This window comes from Acipenser ruthenus, chromosome 19, assembly GCF_902713425.1.
Source record: "Acipenser ruthenus chromosome 19, fAciRut3.2 maternal haplotype, whole genome shotgun sequence".
NCBI classification, from domain to species: Eukaryota; Metazoa; Chordata; class Actinopteri; order Acipenseriformes; family Acipenseridae; genus Acipenser; species Acipenser ruthenus.
The window spans coordinates 23,045,858-23,068,785 of NC_081207.1; the positions used below are offsets into that span (position 1 = coordinate 23,045,858).

The 22,928-nt window shown below is 38.3% G+C and overlaps 1 protein-coding gene across 6 annotated transcripts in view; it reads right to left on the reverse strand.

Moving 5' to 3' along the window:
• Positions 1–22,928, reverse strand: part of gse1b (Gse1 coiled-coil protein b) — a 255,712-nt gene that overhangs the window by 90,829 nt on the left and 141,955 nt on the right. Inside the window, exon 1 of one of the 6 annotated variants that reach the window (XM_058992648.1) lies at positions 20,246–20,266. The exons of the other annotated variants lie outside the window; for them this stretch is intronic. The gene's annotated coding sequence lies outside the window, so the exon portion shown is untranslated. Of the gene's footprint in view, positions 1–20,245; positions 20,267–22,928 lie in introns of those variants that run through there. 6 annotated transcript variants of the gene reach the window in all.

The following is a 22,928-nucleotide window of genomic DNA, read 5'->3' on the forward strand; positions in this document are numbered from 1 at the left end:
ACGCGCTGAGGGCATATTCCGGTAAGATTGGTGAAAACCCCAGCGTGCACTGCACGCCTACCTGCATCGTCATCACAGTGCTGCTTTTGAATCAGAAGAGGGAACACAACAACATTTTCGACTCAAGCCGTCTAAATAAAGTGCAACTTATTAATATATATAGTATATATTTATTTCAATTGTATTGTTGCTCACCTTTCCGAATGGTCTTCAAATGTTCACCCAGCGTTTGCTTTCATTGAAGATATTCAAAATATGGCGCTCAATGATGTCGACATTACGGCACAACATCACCGCCTCTTCGGCTTACAAAGTACGCATACTCACACTTCTGTCCGGAGAGAACTACCTCTTGATGTTTGATGCACGTGTAAACGCGCTGTTTCAGAATATTTTGTACCGGAATCATATCGGAAGGGTTCCGGAACGACAGTGTAAACACACCTAAAGACTAAAAGCAAGGAATGTCCACACCAAGTTTTCATAACTGAATGCTTTAAAGAATAAAATAAATAAAATGTGCAGTGTGTGGCAGACCACCAGATCCTCGCAGGGGATAATAAATCATTCAGTAGGATTGGATTGGATTTCTTATTTATTTAAAACCTGGTTTACCAGGATAACAAAAAAAAAAAAAAAAAAAAAATCAATAAGCAGAAACATGCAGTTTCCATTACTATCCTGTAAACGCTTGCCTAAGGTCAAAATACTGCAAAGATTAAAGCACTCAGACATACTTTTTTGAACTATTCTTTTTAATCCAATCGAAATGTAAAAAAAATAACTTTCACGTATTTAAGTCTGCTTTCTTATGAGCCCAGATCTTATCTATGGGTTTAATATTTAAACAAAAACTAATTCTGAAATGGTTTTCTTCATGAGGTATAACAAGAGCCTGAAGCTTTAGTTTTTCATGTCTTATCGACCTGAAGAAGAAGATAAAAATAACAAGGGTCCAGAAATTGGTCCTGGGTTAATTTAGCAAAGCAATAGGATGAAAATAGTGACAATATCGGTGCAAGCAGAATGCATGCTGATTCTCAAAGTAACGCGTAGAGATCACATTTAAAAGAGGATTGCACTTGGAAAGCAGACGCAAAAAAGAGGCCCTGGTGATCGATATATTGACAGCACTGTATTATGTTTAAGTTGCCTCCTGAACACTCGCCTGCAGCAGTGTTTTGTTTATGATGGCTTTAAAGAGAACCGAATCCACTGCCTCCAGCTCCTCACTCGGTCATTAAAATAACCTTTCATCAATGATTCTACATTTAGCTTCTAAAAATATTTAGACCACGATACATATCTATTTCACAAACTCATGTACCCACCCACATTAGAAATTGATTAATTTAATCTGTTTAATGAAATAATTGCATCTATTTCTGCTTGCGCCAACTCTTTTAATTATACATTATTGATGGGTTTGGATTTAATGTGTGAAATGTATATCTCACACCCTGAACCTGACTGTCATACACATATCACCCTCTAAACCAGACTGCCATGCCACCACTTTGCTAAATAGTCTCTCACATGACTGATTCAATTATTTTTCACTGACATCCCTTGTATGTATTCAATAAAGGTGCATCCCCCTACGACTACTACTCCTACTAATAATTATTATTATTATTATTATTATTATTATTATTATTATTATTATTATTATTATTATTATTATAATAATAATAATAATAATAATAAACACCTACTGCTGCAAGTATGCCAATGGCATTTCTGTAAACCAACTGAACAGCCAGCAAGGTCTGGTTTCAAAGTAAAGAGCACAGAAGGGAAATACTCCAGAAGAATGTAAAAATGCAAAACAAACAGTCACAAAGGAATTCTATCTCAGTATTGAAATCTCAGTGTGGTTTACTACAGGGTATGCATTACAAGAAGCCCTGAAAAATCATTAGAAAAATCCTGGAACTGCCTCGTGTCTGTTTGTACTGGGGGTTCCAATCAGCACGGAAGCAGATGCTTGGCACTTTTAGAGGGAGGATTACATGAACACAAAGATAAGACTGCAATTAGGTGTTTTGCAAACACCTTGCATGTTGGCAGCCTCTTTAGATTTTTTTTTCAAAGAGACGCCTAAAGCTCTGAAGTACTTTGCATTTCTCATTCCCCTCTTCAAAAGTCACACAGAACCATTAATGCCATTCTGGAATTAGTTTCTTACTGAGACACCACCAGGTAACAAACAGTCATTACGACTTCTGATAGTTTACAAACCAATTACAGCTCTTAGCAGTTCCTACAAAGCAGTCCACCAAGACCTCCTCTCATGTTTCTGCACAGTGCTGCTCCTGTTTACTGTATAAAGGTCTTTACATTGTAGCAGCTTCCATAGATCAAAGAGTGAAACATGCAGTGCTTCATAGAGCTTACATTTTTTTTTGTTACACATTTCCAAAGGTTATTTCCTTATAAGCCCATATTAAAAATATCTGTAGGGTTTTCCTTTAAAATATTAACGCTGTAGCAAAATATATAGTAGTTGCATGCAGGAAGCTTAAGTCCCTCGTGCTGTATAAACAAACTGGACTGTCAACAGTCAACAGGATAAACTATATACTTTGATCACTTCGTACCTCCCCTGTTGTGACTTTTTAAATTTACCTGTGTAGCTAATACAGCAGGTTGCCACAGCTAATAAATAATACTTTTAAAGAGGATGTATTAATTTCATGTTATACTTAATACATTATTCAAAAGTGGCTGCACATTCACTAATTACATATGCGTGTGTTTTCTTTTTTATTACCCATAACGTTCCAGGTGACATTTCCATACAGGTTTATAGCTAAACAGCAAGCAGGTGGCAGCTTGAGTTAAATATACCACACTGTAAAAGGGATTATAACATGGGTCACTGCAGCGCCTAATTAATTTAGAAGGTGCTATCAAAGCAATCGACTCTAATTATAGGTAGGGCTGTTACAGATTCTTGACAACAAGTTCACTCAAGGCAATGCAATGAGGCATGCCGTCAATCTAAGAAAGTGGAGCACCTCTGCCAAGGAGGTATTAATGGCAGCGCTAACTGTAAGAGATGATTCAAGATTATTATAGGATACTGAAGGAAACAATATCTGGTCTGTAAATACCTCTTTTTTTATACAGTTAACTTTCTTTTTGTGGCTTGTTTAAGAAAACTTATTCAGAAAAAAACATTTATTTATTTTTTGTGGCAAAGGGTAAAGGGCTTAGGAAGAAACTGCAAAAGCTATGCTGCTTGCCGTTAATATAGAGCCTATGTAGAATAGAATAGTTTCTTATAAAGATGGTGAAATACAGTATATGAGGCAGCCTGTCTGTCATAGTTGAGCATTATTTTTCAGTTGCAGTGAATTACAAATAGGATAAATGCCTCACAATATAATAATAATAATAATAATAATAATAATAATAATAATAATAATAATAATAATAATAATACAAAAATAAAAACTAATTTCCTGGCTGAAATTTTGCTGCACTAATTATAATAAGCTTTTTGCTGCACAGGCTCACAATTAGGTTGAAGAAAAATGCCTCTTGCCTTGGCTGTCACCTCATTAATGCATGAGCTGTGCTGCGTTCAGCCTCTTCCCAGCTGCAAGGTGCACTCTGTTTATCCTTTCTTGCCCCCAGCCTGGTTCCCATGGTGTCACATAAACGCACAAAGCCCACTCGCATGTTTATTAAGAACCCAATGATCATCTGCTGCACATCTCAGCAAGGGCTGCTTTTGAAGTGGAAAGTGATTTATTTTAGCCAATTACTGGTGCACTTTTCCCCTTCCTGGGACCGCACTCCATTGATTGAAACCTATTGAGAACAAATGAGTCGACACCAGGATTCAAAGAGCCTTCTTAGAGCTTTCTCTGGAGGTTTCTCAAAAAAATCTATAAAAAACACCCAGAAGATTGGAACACAATTTGGTTAGGTCTCACTACACATAGATTAATACCTGTTTGCAGAGGCCTAATTGGATAAAACAAACTATAGGTTCAACTTTGACATACACACACGTTTCTTTTTTTTTTTGCAAACATTGATTATGCCAAACAGGCTCATCGCAAAAGATGATTTGAATGTATTCTTGACGAAAACAGCTTGTAGTTTAGGATAGTTAATTTGCTGCAAACCAAATGGGGTTGAGATTATTTCTAAGGCTGAGGAATTGACCAAGTCAGTGATTCTAAAAATATCCACTTTTTATCAAGACAAAATCTGTTGTATATTTATACATGTGAGGCACACATGTTGGCTGCTAAGTTTCAGGGCCCGATTGATCAAAAGATAATCATCTTAAACTAGCAACAGCCAGACTAGCAGTTAAGACATTTCTGCCTTTGTCTGTGAATACTGGATGTGTTCATATAAAACTTGAAGAATTCAACAAAGAGTCAAGGTAGCATGCATGCCCTAGGGAGGATGTATATCACAGACTATTTGTCCAGTATATTTTTATGCATGCATGTCTCATTTAAAATATACCAATAAAACTGTTATATTGTGATTGATTTTGAATCTAGCTCATGGTTATCTACTTGAATTAATTATTTATGACCTGTGTTTGCTTCTGCAAACCAAATTCACATGGTCATTTGTTGGAATAAGTTAGCGGTATTGAACAAACTATATAGATAACACTTCAGGAGAAAATAAATCAAGGTTACTCTTCTTTGTAAAGTCTGATTTAATGGCAGGTATGTATAAAATATTATTATATATTCTATGGGATCAACCCTTTAAAAAAAGCTGTACTTCACAGTCGGGCTCACAATTCATGGTTGTGATCTGTAAATTACCACCATGGAATGTGCTGACAAAACGCCCCCTAACACAATTCACACTCATGGTCTGTAATGTCATCAGAGCCTTCCTAACCTGAACATTGTCATTCACACTGGTGTATTTTCTGATTATTAGAGAAGAACACACTCCTGTGAAGGCTGTATTTACTTCACATCACAATTAAGCAACTGTGAATTTTAACAAAGAGGAATGGATGGGGAGAGGGATATTAAAACATAAGAGAATGAAGTCAGGAAATTAATCACCTTTTAACAGTCCAAACAGTTTGTTTTCTTTAAATAAGCTCTGACATCCCAGCTGAATGTATTAAGATACCCCCCGCCCCCCTCTCTTCTTACTCGTTCAGCACCACTTGATGTTGTATTAGATGAGCCGTGTGCTGAGGCTAATGCCAGCGACCCCACTCAGCAAACTAGACTACCATTAATTCAATCACATATACACACACTAATCAGCTGTAGCACTGACACTCAGCTCAGGTTCAAATTGATTTATTGTTGTGCGAAATGGATACAAATGTGATTAAAAGGGTTTTTGATTTTACAGAGGTCCTCCATAAAATGACTCCAATGAATCGGTGGGCAGGTCCCTGTGCTCTCCCAGCATCAAGGACCTCCTCACATGCTGATGGGTCTCATGCTCGGAGCTGGGAGACCACAGTTAAAAGTGGCTGCCCTCATCTCACAGTGAAAGGACAAAGACTTCTATGATTAACCTTATTAAATGAAAAGACTAATGCAAGTACAGGGATTCAATGCCATTAAAAACTTAGGTTTATGCTTACTGTTCTTGCCACTAACATGGCTCTTGAGGTTTGTATATGATTTATTTTTCATTTCATACGAATTTGCCTTCCATGGTAGATTGGTACCACAGTGGGAACATTTAATTTTTTTTTTATTAAACCAATACGGGTACACTTTCGTATAAACATACTGGTAATCTATTGCATTGCCATAATTTGATGTTAAAACCAAAGTGCTACCTTATAAGGACTACAGTGTGACATTTGTTTGAAATCCACTATGTTGCCATTGCTGGTAGTGCTGTGGTTCTGCTAGGGTTTCTTCAAGGGACTGGTATTATAATGGTATAGCATATAGAGTTAGAAAATTGTAACACTATTTGGTGTTCACAATGAAATGTACTCTTAAATCTAGTTTCTGTAAACCCTGTGCTGACACTGCTAAATATCATAAACATGATACTGCAAAACATAGTATAGTTCGACCAATTACAAATACTGGTATGCATAGTGTGCATACTATTATTGCATTTTGGCTATGCAGCTACAGTTGTGTATTTTCATACAGGTTTTCAGCTATTGTTGGTCACCAGCTACACCTGCACACTGCATTGAAGTTCCAACAGGGAGCTCATATTTTAAGCTCGTTATCCAAGCCTTTCCTTTGTCTCGTTAGAAACAGCAGCCTCAGAAAGAGTCTCCCTCTGAGATGTAACAGCTATTTACAGCAGCAAAGGACCATTAGAACCCATTTTTGCAGGGTACTTTGTACAGCCATAAGCTGTCATAATTGCAGGCTTATTTGTGGGTTATCAAAAGCTGTTATTATTGGTTGTTGCCTGGCAACATTAAAAGTCAGGGAGGTAGACTAGAGGGTTTGACTTTCCAAGCAGGCTTGCAAGACATGGTGGGCAAAGCTCAGTTGAAAACACTAATGTGATAGAAAGTAGGTAAGCAAGTAAGACTTGTATAGCTAGTTTTGTTTTAGGTTAATAATATTAAGGCAACCAGATTTTATGTAAACCAAAATAAAAAGTGAGAAGCTATCGTTACTTAATTAAAAATGTGCAATACCAACTGAAATCCACCTCTAATTCCTTCAAGTTACCATATAGCCATTACTTTTTAAACATGTTTAAAATATGAATAAATTACAGACACACCTGCCAACTGAGCACCTTTAGTCTTCAAGTTAGTCAGATCCATTGACTTCCCCATTGTGACAGAAATGCAGCCTTTACATAAAACGAATATATAAGGGATTACATTTTCATAACAGAAACAGCCCATTAAGGACTATTCACAGGCATAACTATTGTTCACATATAAAACGTTAAAATAAATAGACATACCTTGTCTATTAGTCAGGACTTCCCTGTTAAATAATTTAACAACAAGACCTCAGGGAAACCCTACTGATTTTGAACTTCCCTAGCACTTCCCAGTTCAAATACAAGCTCACATACTCATTATGCTTAATGATGCAATGACGCCCCCTTCTCACTGTTGGATCCCTGAAGATCCCTTTAATGATGCTGAGGAATTTGTTGGCAGAGGGCAAAGGGCTCTGTATCAAAGTCAGGCTGGTTTATAAACAATGCCGCAGTTACAACCAAGTTGGAGGGACTATTTGCTTGACTTGTCAAATTGTTGAGTTCTGCCCCAGAAAAAAGGGAAAAAAAAGGAAAAGGAATGTGTGTAGGAAGTCACTGTTGCCAAACTGTCAGGGCTTGCCCCTGAGGCCTGCTGTTATTCAGGAAGCCTCCTAGCCTGAGGGTTGCCAGAGAGATCTCTTGGGGGTTCTTTTGTTGACGGACACCCGGTTGTAAATGTAAAACAATGAAGCATTAATGAAAAGTTGGGTCACAAAAATTAGAACAAACCAAATAAACAAGTAATTATGTGAGGTATGAGAAAATACTGTGGATGAGTTGGTCTTATATATTTCTCTCTCTTAGTCATTTTTGATATATACTTTGGTATACAATCTTTGTCCTGGACTGAAGTGTAGACCTTTGCTGTCTATCAAGGGCCATCCTATTATTATTACCGATTGATCAGGCAGCAAAGGAACAGGACTTTTTCATTGGCTCTGACTTCTTCAGAATGTGAAAAGGTAAACACTTAAACATTAAACCTTACTGTCTGACCAGTGCTTCTAGTCTTGTAAAGAGAAATGTGCAAAAACACCAACCTAAGAAACTACAGTACATGTTCTCTTTAAAACCCGAGGGAAAACTGCACTGCAGAGACAAAAAAAAATGTTCTAAAACATAGCAGGCCAACTTCAGAGTGAATGAAAGTGAGCAACAAATGTTCCACCTCATGCCCTGTTGCAAGCCAAATTACATTTTTAGCATTTGTTTGAAAGCTAACAACCCTCGCAGTCATGCTACAAAGTGCAGCCTCAAGTCGCTGTAGACTCTTTAAGCGTGGCTTTCTACATGCCTCCAGAGAGTGCTGCACAATTATGAGCACAATTATAAAAACATTGATGCACAGCCAGCCGCCTTGCGCTCGCTAAACTTGAAAGTGACAATTCAGTCATCACTGCCTTTATCTTTAATATGAAGAAGTCTTTCAAGTATTGATGGCACTAGCAGGCTCATTAAATGCAATCCATCTGTCCTTAATGTGCAAGGCAGTGAATCTAATCGAGATGAAGGATGCCCCCCTGTGAAACAGTGGCCCTGCACTGCACAGCCATGGAAAATCAAATTTAGTGCTTTACTGAGCCCCTTCACAATAAGAAATATAGGAACAGGGACATCAGTATTTATTTTTTTTAACTAACTAAGCCCCTTTGCCATAACAACGAGATTTCAAATACCAGAGCTGGTGTATTGAGAAATGATCACACTACAACCAGTTAGCAATTTGTCCCATGAAAATCCACTGGGATTTAACAGTCAAGTGGCATAACACCACCTCTTACATGAATATAGTACACTATTAATATTGCGGCAGAAAGTAAAGGCTTTTTATCCTCATAGTTTCATTATTTATAGATTCTTGATCGTAAACCACTGTGATTGAATACTGTATGTGAAAATGAGTGTAACATTTTAAATAGATACAACAGTACCTACTACAATAGACTATAAATGCCAAATCAAGTCTTTTTTTATATAAATACAATAAGAAACTTTGTAAATTCAGTAACAAATGTTTCCACAATAAGTCTTTCACAATTTCTTCAATGTTGAAATTAGTTTTGGTTCATATTCTTACAGCCGTGCTTTTTTATCATCAATTATTTTTATTGTTTTCTCCCCAATTTAGTAATATCCAATTATTTTTAGGCTCAGCCCACCGCTACCACCCCTGCGCTGACTCGGGAGCGGCGAAGACGAACACACGCTGTCCTCCGAAGCGTGTGCCGTCAGCAGCCCGCTTGCAGACTTACCATGCAGCCACCCAGAAGACAACGCAGCCCTGAGCAGCTTACAGACAAGCCCGCAGGCGCATGGTCAGACCACAGGGGTCGCTGGTACGCGGTGAGCCGAGGACACCCTGGCTGATCTAGCCCTCCCTCCCTCCGGGCGGCAATCGGCCAATTGAGCACCACCCCCTGGGAGCTCCCGTCCTCGGTTGGCAAAGGAATAGCCTAGACTCAAACCGGCATCTTTACTGGATGCGCCACTCGGGAGCCCCACTCGGGAGCCCAGTTATGCTTTTTTTAAACTGAAAATGTGTATGATATTTTAATTACTGTTTATACAAAATAATGCTTAATCTATTAAACATAGATTAACAGCCTTAGTATAATTTCTAAAAGGTACACCGTGGTAAAAAAAAAAAAAAAAAGCAATGCTGTAAGCAATGTAAAACTCCACCTGGACATTTCCTAAGTATCTTCGTTTTGTTACTGAGAGAGGACCAGGTTAGGTATTGACTTTCTCTTGTCCTACTCATCGTGCTCCGGTTCAGAAAGATCAGAAAGTGTTAATGTTACAGTACATGGACTCCATTGTTTTGTTTCTTTCTGTATTCAAACAATGACAGCGGCCTTGTTTGAAATCTAGTCTTGCAGCTCTCTCTATTCTAGCCTGCCAAACTCCCCATACAGTAGACTTACACAAGCACAAGCTTGCTTCTCACACAGCTAATTAATTAAGTAAACACAGTCATCAGCATGTTCTCAGGTGTGCCGCCAGATATCAGCTATTTATCCTTTCCCACCATCTCAGGACTATGTCACTTAATCACAGAGCGCATTGCATTAATCAAACAATCTGGGAACTGGCACATGTGTTCTGGAAAGAGATAGGATTGAAATGAAACATTAACTGTGGGGAAGCTCTATATTGACAGTTTGATTATCCTTTTCAGCTTCTACTCAAACATTGGAAGCTACAGCAATATAAATTCACTTTAACATCAAAGACTTGTGACTTTCAACTGTTGGCATATACAGTATATGCCATTATATTGAGAAAGTGGCACCATTCAACTTAAATAGGTAATTCTGTGACGTTTTGTTATATGTAAATTAAAAACTGGTCAGTCACTTAACAGTATATTTTATGGACTACTTGGGCAGTGTTCTTAAACCGTAAGGGGGGAAATAGAACCCTCCCCCCAACTTCCCCACCCAATCTCATTCCCACATACTTCTATATATATACTATATATATAGCTGTGGGCCAACGTCACATCACAGGAGCTGTTTTTACTGACAACACCATTCTACCATCTACTGTTCTATTGCTAAATTATTAAATTCTTTGTAACAATGCAATACCAGAGCACTATACAGAGTCTGGATCCAAGGACAACCCCAACTCCTGTGCAAATAACATGGTACAATACCACTAGAATCAGATACATTTTTTAAAGATCTATGCATCCTCATTGGAATGTAAATAGACACACTGATCCTGTGAGTTGCTGACCTGGTGTCTAATTTAGGAACAGAACAGCTTGTCAAAATATGCTGAAACCAACCAAGTACTTTTTGATTTAATAACATTTTTGCATATATTGTATATCTATTTATACCTAAAGGTGTCAATTAAAAAAAAAAAAAAAAAAAAGCTGACATGTAAATTTGTGCCAGCTAGTGATTATTCAAAAAACACACACACAAAAAAAAACCTTTGTACGTTGTATGTGGAGCTTGATTGTCTGACTTCCATTGATAGGAGGCTAACTCATTAGTCAGCTCTGCTCTGTGTAACTGCGTTCCTGGCTTAGCTCTCATGTATTTATCTTTACCATTTGTCAGACCGGACAAGAACTGCTCTTTGAGGTCAGTAGCTAATTCATCCCCCTGCCTCCCTGAATGGAAGACTGAGTGGTCAGTAAGGTCTGTCAAATCTTAAATATGTCACTTTTTATACTCTATACCAACTCAGGATATATTAAAAGACTGCTCCTGCACTGTAATAACACAATACAGCCTGTGATATTGGCCTGAGTCACATAACTTATAAGGTATTAAAAAAAAAAAAAAAGGTTTGTTGTTATAATTGAAATAAAGTTTGATATTGATGAAACTTTCCTAGACATTTCCTAAATAAACCAACAATTTCACGGATAAGAGAGAGGATTCTTAAAAACAGACTTAACCCCCCCCCCCCCCCCCCCCCCCCACTGTTCACTGTGTTCCTTTTCGATACATAATTTCTAGTCACACACGACCGACTGATGTAAATACAAGCTGCTACACTCCATACTGTGCTCCCATGGAATCCAGCAGGGGGCCAAGCACAGCTCACTCTTGACCTGAACACACAGCCTACCATTCAGCCTGAGCCTCTCACGTAGAGACTGCCAACTGGGAGACATTTTACAGTGGTTTATGGGAAGTGGAATAATGTCCAGTAGAAGTTTAGACTGAGAACACCAAACTCATTTCACTTGTGATCCCTGCTGGATTCAAACCCAGCCCTCCACAGATGAGAGGCTAGTGAATTAGCCCATGGCACAACCTAGTGTGATGTAAAGATGTGATTAAGCATTGTAAAAACCATGGGTAATCATGGTAAAGCATGGTATTGTATAAACATGGGGCATTTCATTGAGCAAGTATGACACTAGCAGTGTGTTTAGCAATGCGGTTCAAACTAGACCATGCAGTAAGGGAGTGGGGGGTCGAGAGTTTAGTATTATAACCATGTCGTGGATGCTAAAGACACATCAAATACCAGTGTAATATCAAAAGTGGGCTTGAAATGGAAACGTTGACCTAGAGGTGAAAAGCTTCAGACTCCACTGCTAAACCACCGAGTCACCCAGATGCACAAATAAACTTATTCCAGACGTTTAACTTGCTGCTAATGGGCAATCAACTCCACACTGACTACAAGGAATACAAATCATATTTGTGGAAAATGGTAAAAAAATATTTTGTATTTTTACCTTAGAATTGATTTGAAAAACAAAATATAGAGATGGAAATGATATGGAAACAAATGATCTTGATCCAGAGAGAATAATACAAATACTAACACTGATACTGATACTAAAACAACCACTACTACTGCTTCTTATAATTAATTATCTTATTAACATTTTAAGAGGAAGAAGAAAGCACAAACCTCTTTCTATTCTATTGCACGTCTTCAGTGGAAAGAATATGAACTCCCCCCTTCAAGCACTCCCCCCTCACAACCCCACACAGACATACACTCACCTTTAGAAAAAGATGCAGAACCGATTAAGCCAGGCACAGCTTTCATGATTATTTGTCTTTCAAGGAAATCGTGGGGGCTGTGCCTGTCCAGCACTCTAAAGCTGATTAGAGATTAGGCAATACCCTCGTCTCCTCCAGACTACATTCGGCAACACATTTTCCCTCATCAGATGGAGCTCAGCAGGCTGCTCGGTTCAGACTACATTCGGTAACACATTTTCCCTCATCAGATGGAGCTCAGCAGGCCGCTCGGTTCAGGGCAGAGGGTAGGGGGAGTATTTAGAAGAAGCCGCAATTCCATTTATTAGGGTTTTTTCTGCTGATTGGCGAAAGAGTGGAAGAGATCACAAGAGGGAGTCAGGAGCAGGTCAATTAATTCAGCTGAAAATGTTATTACAAGACCAAATTTATTGTCGCAGGGCTGCATTAGTGCAGGCACAAGGGACACCGGGTCACACCCTGACTGAATAAGCAGATAAATTAGAGGCTTCTGGAGGACAGAGTGGGAGGGGAGAGATTATTAATGCTGAAATTTAGAAGCCAAGGTCCAAGCTGTGAATCAGTCAGAGCAGCCAGTTATGTTCAATAAATTAAAGAGAGATAAGCATTGAAGGATGGGGTATTAGGGGCAGTGTTTTTCAACTCCACGTTGGCACAGGCATTTATGCCCCCAGGCTTAGCAGAGGGGGTGATAGAGGGAGGGGAGGTCTGAGCCTAGATAAGGGGCTATGGGAACACAACACTGCTCATTACAAACTGGGTTTAAGGCAGCAAATCAACATTAGATTTTATTTTTTAACATATTTATGAAGGTGGCAGAAAATAAAGCTTTTTATGAAAATTTAGCAGACTGGACTGTCATTAATATGTGTTTTATGATGCATGTAAGAATAGAATAAACAGAAAATAAATATGAAAAAGAAATATTAGATATGCCCACTGCATTTAGCTCTTGAAAGGTAAACACACTTAAAAGAATATTAGGTGTAGTATAAACAACATTTAAAATACCATTCCCAGACATTTTTAAACTAACGTTTTGAAATGAAAAGAAAGTCTACTTCAGTATCGCTTTATTGGCACAATAAGGTGGAGCAACTCAAAATGTTCTAGATTTTTCCACTTTTGTGTAGTCATTTAGGTGGATGTTAGTCTATCAAAAGTATACATCATCCACAAATACTAATCTGCTGATTGTGTGTATGTGTGAATATACAATGATTACGTCAATACAATTATGTACACCACAGCAAGCACACTGTCATACATTTTAGACATTTTCATTACCACAATCTGAGAGCCAAATTTATTAAATGGCATTTTTTTTTTTTTTTCCTGTAATCAAGTAAACGGCAGTACACTTAATTTTTTTATTACCCTACATTTTTATTTATTAATTTATTTATTCTTCTCAGCAGTACACTTCCTAATTACTGTCCCAAATATTTCTGGTCAGCTTGAGAAATACTTTGTTTCCTCTGCAACAGCTGACCCTGCTTTAGTACAAAAACTCACGCTATTGTTTTTCATTATGCTATTTTTTTTTTTTTTTTAATACAGACCAACGTAATGTCGCATTCATAAATATTGACACGTGCTTTTAAAGGGAGAGGCTGATTTTTGTGTCTAACCCTGAAAAAACAGTTGTCAAAACTTTGTTGTTGTCGTACTTGCAACCGTCTTAATCGCAGTCTGGAGCCCTGCATCATAATTTCTCATGTATTGTGTGATTTCAGTGGTACAAACAGATTGATAAATTATGATGGGAGTGGTGTTGTGGTTGAGCAATCACATCGTCATAAAGATCAACTGGCGGTGCCTACCAGTTGCAAGCCTGTCACGTACCAGTATTGGTATGCGTACCACGGGTTCAAAACCACTGCTACAGACACTTAACAAAATGAAATTATCTTTTTTTTCCCCCCAAAATTACAATGGTATGAACAATTGATTTTTAAACTGTACCAGGCACTACACCTTTAATGGAATGACTTTTATTTTGCCAGTTATTCAGTCAAATACCAGATGAAAAGACAGGAGAGATTAGGCACCACATTACTAAAGAAAAGCGAGCAAAACATGAAAAAGAGGCCTACTGACCTTCTCCTTTTTTACTTCCTGAAAAAGGCTAAATGTATTTTGTCAGGTCTAATGATTTCCTTTTTGTAGAAGGCAGGGTTCAGGTCCCCTTCAGACTGTCTATTAAAATGTTAAGAAATGACTTCAGCTGTCCCATCTCAACAATTAGCCATGCTGGCTGGGTCACCACACAGTGTGTGTGTGTGTGCGGTCAGAGGGTCAGAGTTAGTCTGGACATGCTCTAACTGATTGCTGCTACAGGGTCAAGCCAGACCATGAGGTCAGCAAGGGGCCCATAAACACCCCTGAGTACATCCATAATGATTAGCAAGAACAAAAAGTGAATGGTCAGTGACCCCTGACCCAGCAGTCATGGCAACCAGAATGCATGTTAACTTACTCCATTGTTGCTAAGACAGATATAAACACTTCCCTTCAGTAGTAAGTAGACACTGGGTCATATTAAATGCTGTGCTTTATACTGATGCTTCTATAAGTTCTCTGGGGCACAATACAAATTGGTATTTTCTCTTTCTCCAAGAGCTTATCAAATTAATGCACTAGACAATTAGAAAAACATTTTTGTCTGGCTTTGATTTTTGTACAGCCAAGGTAAAACTAAGGAAATTGCACATGCATGATTAATTTTAAAAGGCATTTTTCCTATATGAATGGATTACATCAGGCACAATACAGGTTTAAGCATTTGTAAAGATACTGAGATTGACTGAAGTTGCATTCCCAACCATTTATGGCTCAAAAACATATTTTTGAAAACATTTCCATGGGGTCACTTGACTTCAAAACATCATTTTACCTCTACATCCAGAAGCAAAATTTCCTGATCAGAAATAGCACAAGAAATTGGTTTGTATTCAGAACTGGACAGAGGTCTAAACTAACTCCCTGCAATAACATGAAGCAACATGTTTAGATGAGACTAAATGACCACAGGGCTATCAGCTGATCTGAAAAAGCAGAAGATGAAAAAAAAATCCCATGATAATAAAACGCTGCTTTTCTGCATGTAAAAGCTACATTAGCGGTTCACCCTATAATTCAAGCAGGCATTCAATTGCTTGTAAGGAGGCTGGAAATGTAAGGGCCTGCAGTACAGGCTAACTGAAATGAAGATGGATAACCTTGCCAATGGTTGTGTGACTATAAATTGCAGGAAAAGTATGGTGGTTCTCGTGGGTTTTCCAAGTATATTAGCAGCCTTTGGGTTACCACTTTCTGCTTGAATGTACCTTGAAAAATCTTACAGCAGTGCAGTCTTCATTTTAAATTTAACTGCAGAGTCAAAACAATTGTCTGTATAGACCTTCGTTTCAGGTACTGTTTAAGTCTCCAGATTCACACTTTTGGGAATCGAATAGAGTAAACAAAGCATTTAAAAAATAACCATACATCCAATGCAATATACAAGGTAATAGGCCTCTAAACATAATGAAAAAGTCAGTCAGTTATGTAAACAGGGTGTTTCTTAAGGTGTCATGTACTTGCAAAAGTAAAGCTGACGCTAAACAAATTAGCCTACAAATTTGACTTTGGCACTTCTACAAAACATAGTGGTTAAAGAAAAGGGCTTCAGCCACTGACTCACTGTGTGACCCTGAGCAAGTCACTTAACCTCCTTGTGCTCCGTCTTTTGGGTGAGATGTTGTTGTAAGTGACTCTACAGCTGATGCATAGTTCACACACCCTAGTCTCTGTAAGTCGCCTTGGATAAAGGTGTCTGCTAAATAAACAAATAATAATAATAATAATAATAATAATAATAATAATAATAATAATAATAATAATAATAATAATAATAATAATATTCTGACAGGATCTTGGAATAGGGTTGCCAACTGTCCGGTTTTGGACCGGACATTCGGTTTTAAGGGAATTTGTACCATTTTTTTTTTTTTTTTGATTATCGGTCTGTTAAGTTTGAGAACTACACTGAAATGTATTCTGCGTTATTTTGTGTCTGTGTCTGCTTCATACTACATTGCAGCACAACAACCCTCCCCAATTACAGAGTGGCATTCCAAGAGGAACATAGCTGGGATGCGCTGTTATTAGACTGCCGCAAGTCCATTGTTCACATTAGGATTAGTGGGAAGGGGACTGCAGCTGCAAAACTGTATCTGTGCTTTCAGTAGACTGTTATTAATTAAGCAACAATCATTTCAAATTGTTTCATGGCCATCAAAATTTATGCAGTCCAAAGCGTTCACATTACGAAACTACAGCTGCAAAACTGCAGTGGGTCATAATAATAAATATGTGTATGTGTATGTTTATATATATATTGTTTTCCAACACATAAACCTAAAACAGAAAACTGTTAAACTTGTTTAACTTGTCGAGTTGAATCTTTTTATTTTAAAAATCTCCTACCTACTTACCCAACTTCAGAAACCTGCTGGTTTACAGCAAACCAAAATATCTAAGGGTGTTCAAAATTCAAACCCTATGTTTAATACAGAACAAAACGGGAATATTATTACATATTTTAAATCTAAATTGAAAACATACATTTTTTTATGTGCTTTTAAATAATTGGTTATAACTGGAGTGTATATACAAATACATTTGTATTGTATTGTATTGTATTATAAACCAATAAATAGGTCAAACACACTTGCTTTCAGACTGCAGACTACCTTCAATAAGGCCTCAGAGTGCAACTTTGTTGACAGAATAGTAAAGACTGTTCCTTTCTTTTTGGTTGTTGTCGTCTGCTATGATTGTCTTCGGAGCCTGTTACAGCTTTTCACGATCTGAACAGCTTACACAAACACCCTCCCCTCAGCTCCCATGCTGGATAATCCCCTCGGGAAGGAGCACGTTGATGGCAGCAGTGCTTAATCTGTGCCTTTTGGCCCGCTGCACGTTCGAGGACAGGACCTCTCTGCGGCCTGCCTCACTCTCCTCACCCTTCTTCTATTAAACTGACGGCAGCTCTGGGAACAGAAGCGAAACGCACTCATTTTGAGATGCCACACACTGCACTAATCCCTTTTCTGGTTTCTGGTTTGAACATTCTTTCATTCTGCTGTTTATTACTCCTCTCTCCTGTACTTCCACAGTAGCTGATAGCAGAAAGACCATGGTATATGAATACATTTTGAGGTTAAACCTTCTGAACGGTATATTTAGCTAGTTTGTAATTTAATTTGGTGAAAACAGCACAGACTTATTATGCTTTTAGTATCTGTGCTTTCAGTAGACGGTTGTTAAAGAAGCTAACAATTGTTTCAAACTTTTTCATGGCTATCAATCTTTATGAAATCCAAAGAGACTTTAAAATGTATATTCTTGAAGTATCTAGGGCACATTAACGTGGATCACGTATTCATACCAACACTAAACCATATTTATCCATTACTCAAAAGCCAATTGACAGACTACAGTGAGCTGTGTAGTGTATTTGTTTGCCGCTTTTGATATCAGTATATAGATACATTGTTTCATTTGAATATGTTACAGTTCTTCTAGATACTTTACTGTGGTTTACCATGTTTTCACCATACAGAGAAAAATAACACTGGAAGGAAGGGTTAGCTGATATGGTCGTGAAATGTTTTCTTGGAGTAATTGAGAAGTTTTTTGTTTTTTTTTTCTGACAGTGGCTTGAGTCTGATGTAGAATGATCCGGGCAGTCTCAACCTAGTCCCTCTGGTACATTAAGCAGATCACCCAGCTTCCATAAACTGCCATTTACTCAGCATAATTGCTCAAAAAAAGGCAGCTGATTCAATCAACATCTAAGCTATCAAACACAAGGGTTTTTTTTTTAATGCCAAACAAAGCTCTGATGATTTAAGCAGCAAAGAAACAACATCACACAATCAAGAGGGAGACTAGTTTGAAATAGAAACCATCCAAGTGGTGCAAGCAACCTCACTTTGCTATAGGTTTTGCCTAGACATGTCTTAAATGGGTCAACTGCTTACCACATGGGTTGGTAATTAGGATCCAGGAATCAGTCCCATAGGTTGTCCAGGAGAGGAAACAGGTGGCGCCACCCGTATAGGCACAACATATTCAGCAAGCTGCCAAGTATCTGAGCTGACATGTGCTGCAGCACTTGACAGACAGACGGATCTCCCAAAATGAATGCATTGATAAATCATGTACTGTATGTATTACCATATGTGAGCTAATAAGAGTACTGTTAATAGCAGGAATCCAAACACTGAGCTGGGTTAATGAAAGCTCTATTGCAGTAAGTATGTAATAATAAGTCTATACACCATACATAAATGCAAGCAGTGGGTCTATTAAGAGGCAATGTTATGCATACCATTGAAACTAAAACACAATGTGTTTAGTATTAGGCATATTACACCACAACTTCTCAAATGTCCCATAAAACAACAGGTTATTGGTCTTGGTGCAGTCGGAAACCACTGGTAACAGATAGGGAAAGGTGAAGGCAGTAGATAACAGTAGATAACATAAGCCCTGCCACAACTAATGAGGTAAGAAATATGAGAACAGAGATTTTGTGTTGAGGTTCCAACCTTTTCCTTAGTCATTTTCTTGTACTTATATTCAGCTGTACATACATGCAGTTCACATTTATCCATACAGTTTACACCAGAGATGAAAAGCAAGAAAACACAATGCATAAATGAGATCTCTGATCATTTCTTTTATCAGGTTTACAGTGATCGTTTTTTATTTATTTATTTATTTTTTTTGCAGTCTGGTCCAGCTCCAGCTCACAAACCTAACCAGTTGACAGCAGAAGCAGCGCTTTCAATTAAGCTTTCACTCTTATGTCTTCAGGGGCATTTAAACATTACATTTCTATGCCAGCCAGAAACAGCAGACTTTCAACCTAAGAAAGTGAAGGGTAGAAACAGACAGAACCCTACCGCCGCACAATAGCTGCTATATGATAACTGCTGTGAGCTCTTCCTGCTGCTGTTGTAAAGGGATTTTAAGGCTCCTGGTTCAGTAGCCACTGCAGGTTGAGTAAAAAAAAACCTCACTTTAAGGTTAGACATGTCAAAGGACTCAGAGCTCCAAAACAACGGAGCGTTATATCGTACATTTCCCCTGAGCTTAAAAGCAACAGTTCTACAGCACCTTCCTCCTTATATTAATACTTAGGGATAGTGAAACTACTACAGAGGACCTGCAAGTTGCTGGCAGAAATATGTATCTATGTTGAGATCTAAGAACATTGGAGATTATTGCAAATTGTCCTTTGTAAAGAGTTTTCAACTGTGGCCCTAAGCAAGGTGCAAAGGTCAGAGGTGAAGACCTGATGGGTCAAAAGGTTACATTTGGCAGGGCATTCTCTTTTGTTGATTTGTCACCAAGGCACATTAATTATCAGGGCTTGGAAAAGGAGTGGTGACAAAAAACGCCATTGTGGATCCGTCATTGTCATTTTATAGTCAATGCAAGTTTGAACTTAGATAGCACAGGCAAAATGTGATGCCATCCAATAATGTTTGTCAGTTATGAAAGCTGATTCAGTTTAATTGTTTTGGTTATACATTAATAACCATAATGGTTGCTAGTTGCATATCAAGGAATTACATTTTCCATACTCTTGCAACTAATCACAAATACAGTACAGTGGATTTATGGAAAAGTACTGTTCATCTAGACAGAACTTTAATGCTCAAAGCATAACAACTTATCTTTTGTGATGGCTGGAACAAAAATGTCTGTTGTTGATAACGAATTCAGTACTGTAGCATGTTTTTATACTTCATATAAAATATAATATAAATATATTTGCGGGCAAAATATCAGTCTTTTTTCTCATGAGATGGTGGACAAAGTGTTAATTATGCAATATTGGCCCAGCAGAATAAAAGATTTATATTTACTTTCTTTTGAATTTGGTACCAGGATCAAGTTATTTCACTATATAAAACAGGAGCAACATACAGAAAAAGGCTTTTTTTCACAGATAAAAAATAAAATCAGTAAATGTGTCATTTTTCTTTACTTACTGAGACTTTGAAGCAATGATGACCAGCCCTTCATCACTATCATATTGTCCTGTCCACACCAGTACACAAACAATGGGTCTATGAATCAGACCTTGGCATTGCCACTTATTCCAGTAAACAAAGTACTGCGCGGGTCTCTTTGGAGCGTCTAATCCAGGCCTCCCACAGAGCTTGATAGCTTAACTTCCACTGTTTGCTTTCAGTCAAGCACAACTCTTTCTTCCTGCTCTTCTTTCCTTTACCATTAATCCCTCTGGGTTTTAGGCTGGCTTAACATATAGTAGGCAACCGGTAGATGAGGAAGAAACCAAATTCATTAGCTCTGTGAGATGTAGTATTACCACACACAGCAGCAAAACCCTTGCATGCGCTTAATGCATTTTGCTTCACAGGATTTGTCCCGAATTAGGGAGGTGTCTGTGATGTGTGTGTGTGGTTTTCTTTCTGTTTAGTTTTTTTTTTGTTCCTTTTTGTTTTACCTCCTCCTCCTCTCTGTTCCCCCTAAACCCTCCTATCCACACATGCGAGCAGCCTTGTCAGTAGCTGCAGAGTTGTGGTTGACCTCTCACCCTCAGCTGCTAATTAAGGTTCCATAGTGACAGTTCAAGTGCCTTGCATCAAGTTTGTTGAACCAAAGCGTCTAATTGGAGCCTCTTTTCATTCCTCAAGAGTGAGCGCAAAGATTTTTGCAGACCCGGGCAACAATAACAGTGCCAGTTTTTTTCTCTTCTCATCCTACTTGTATACAAAAGGGATGGGGGGGGGGGAAAAGCAAAAAAAAAAGAAAAAGCCACATTCTTTCAGTCTGCCAGTTTAAACAATACTCCCCTGAACTGGGCCTGCCCCAGACAGACTGCCTGACACCTCTAAATTCCTAGCCGTACACTCCCCTGAAGCTACTGACATATCGTTGAACACTGAGCCCAGGTCAAAGAGCATATTTTAAATCTCTCTCACACTCTCTCTCTCTCTCTCTCTCTCTCTCTCTCTCTCTCTCTCTCTCTCTCTCTCTCTCTCTCTCTCTCTCTCTCTCTCCCGTCACAGTACAATACATTAACAAAATGCGTGGGACACATGACAATACAACATATCCGGTCCACCAACACCACCAGGTCTCAAGCCCAATCATGCTGATAAGAGTACAAGCCTTTGGTTATCCACTGACTGACTGCGACACCCTAATTTAATGCATTTATACAGTGGCATCAGATGTCAACACTGGTGCCCTCCACACTTGAAGCAGTTTTGCCGATAACTGTCGACATTTTTCCCAACACAGAATTGGATTTAAAAAGGAAGGAATTACTACTGTACCTAAGGTTAGATTTTCTGAAATCAGTGCTACAGTGCCAAAAATATGGATTTACCTTTTAAACATTTATCTTAAAAGTATAATTCAATATAACAAAGATGATTTGGCCAGACAAACCACAATAGCCTAATATCTCTGATTATTTTCCAACAAGGATTAACAGTAACCTTCTTTCCCCCAAAGAGGTTCCAACAAATACAGCAAAAACAATAAGGTAAAAATACAAGTAGACGACATAATACAATAACACTAATGAAGCAGAAACATTATTTATGATATTAACTGACGTTATTAATTGAAAATAAATTAATTGACAATTGATTAATGCTGCTTGCAACACACCATTAATTTGCACAGAGGACATCCCACACTGAAGCCTACATACTGTAGTGAGGTGCTTCAAATGACATGTTCTTAATTGTTTTTTACTGTCCCTTTTACATTTCTATGATGTGGCTCTTGTTGCTAATACTCAAAAACGGTCTTATTTTCTTTATAAGTCTGCGTTAAGGTGCTTTGACTATGAGTTCAATTTAGGTGGTACATTACATATGTCTTGGGCAGAATGTAGGGCCAACTCAGGAGCTCCAGAAAAATCTAGAACAGAACAGACCTCAATAATAACTGTTCTTTTCCAAGGTCCAACTTTCTCAGTGGTTTACACTTTGCTATTCCATTCATTCTGTGAGTGGATAACTAGAGCGGAATATGCCTGTTTGCCTCTTGTCAATCATAATGCTGCCTTTCTAAATGTACAGTTCAGCTGAGACCCCCATCCCATATCATTTCCTTACCATTCTGGAAAATGCTGAATCAAAGTGGGAGATGGAGTTTGCTCTCACCAGCCCGATCTGACTGGGAGCAATTTAAATTAAGTGGACCTGTTCTACTCAGTCAGTAATGCTTTAGTCTTGTGCGATTAAAGATACACCATGACTTCCAGCGAAATCAACATCTAATGAAAGAGCTCATCATGATGATCTCCAACCTTTCCAAAACCTTGAGGCGAAACAGGACTAATGAGGGACTGGCTTGCTGGAGAGAGGGCCCATAAACAGCAGATGCTACAGAAGTGAAACCTCCTAAGGAAACAAACAAAAAAAAACAGAAATAACTGAAGTGAAGGTAATCGTGCTGAAGCGCGTCTCACCAGCGTTTTTAATTAGGGCTGCCGAGGGGAGATGCTTGCAGCCTGCAGGGCCGGTTCTAGCTCTAGGGCAACAAGTTGGGGATGTCTGCTGTGCGGTGGATCTGAAGTTGGATTCCATCCAAGACACAGGGAAATATAATGGAAAATATAATGTATTATATTGCTGTTCCACTATAGAAATGTGTGGAGAATTAGGATTTGTTATCCCCTTGAAGCAAAGT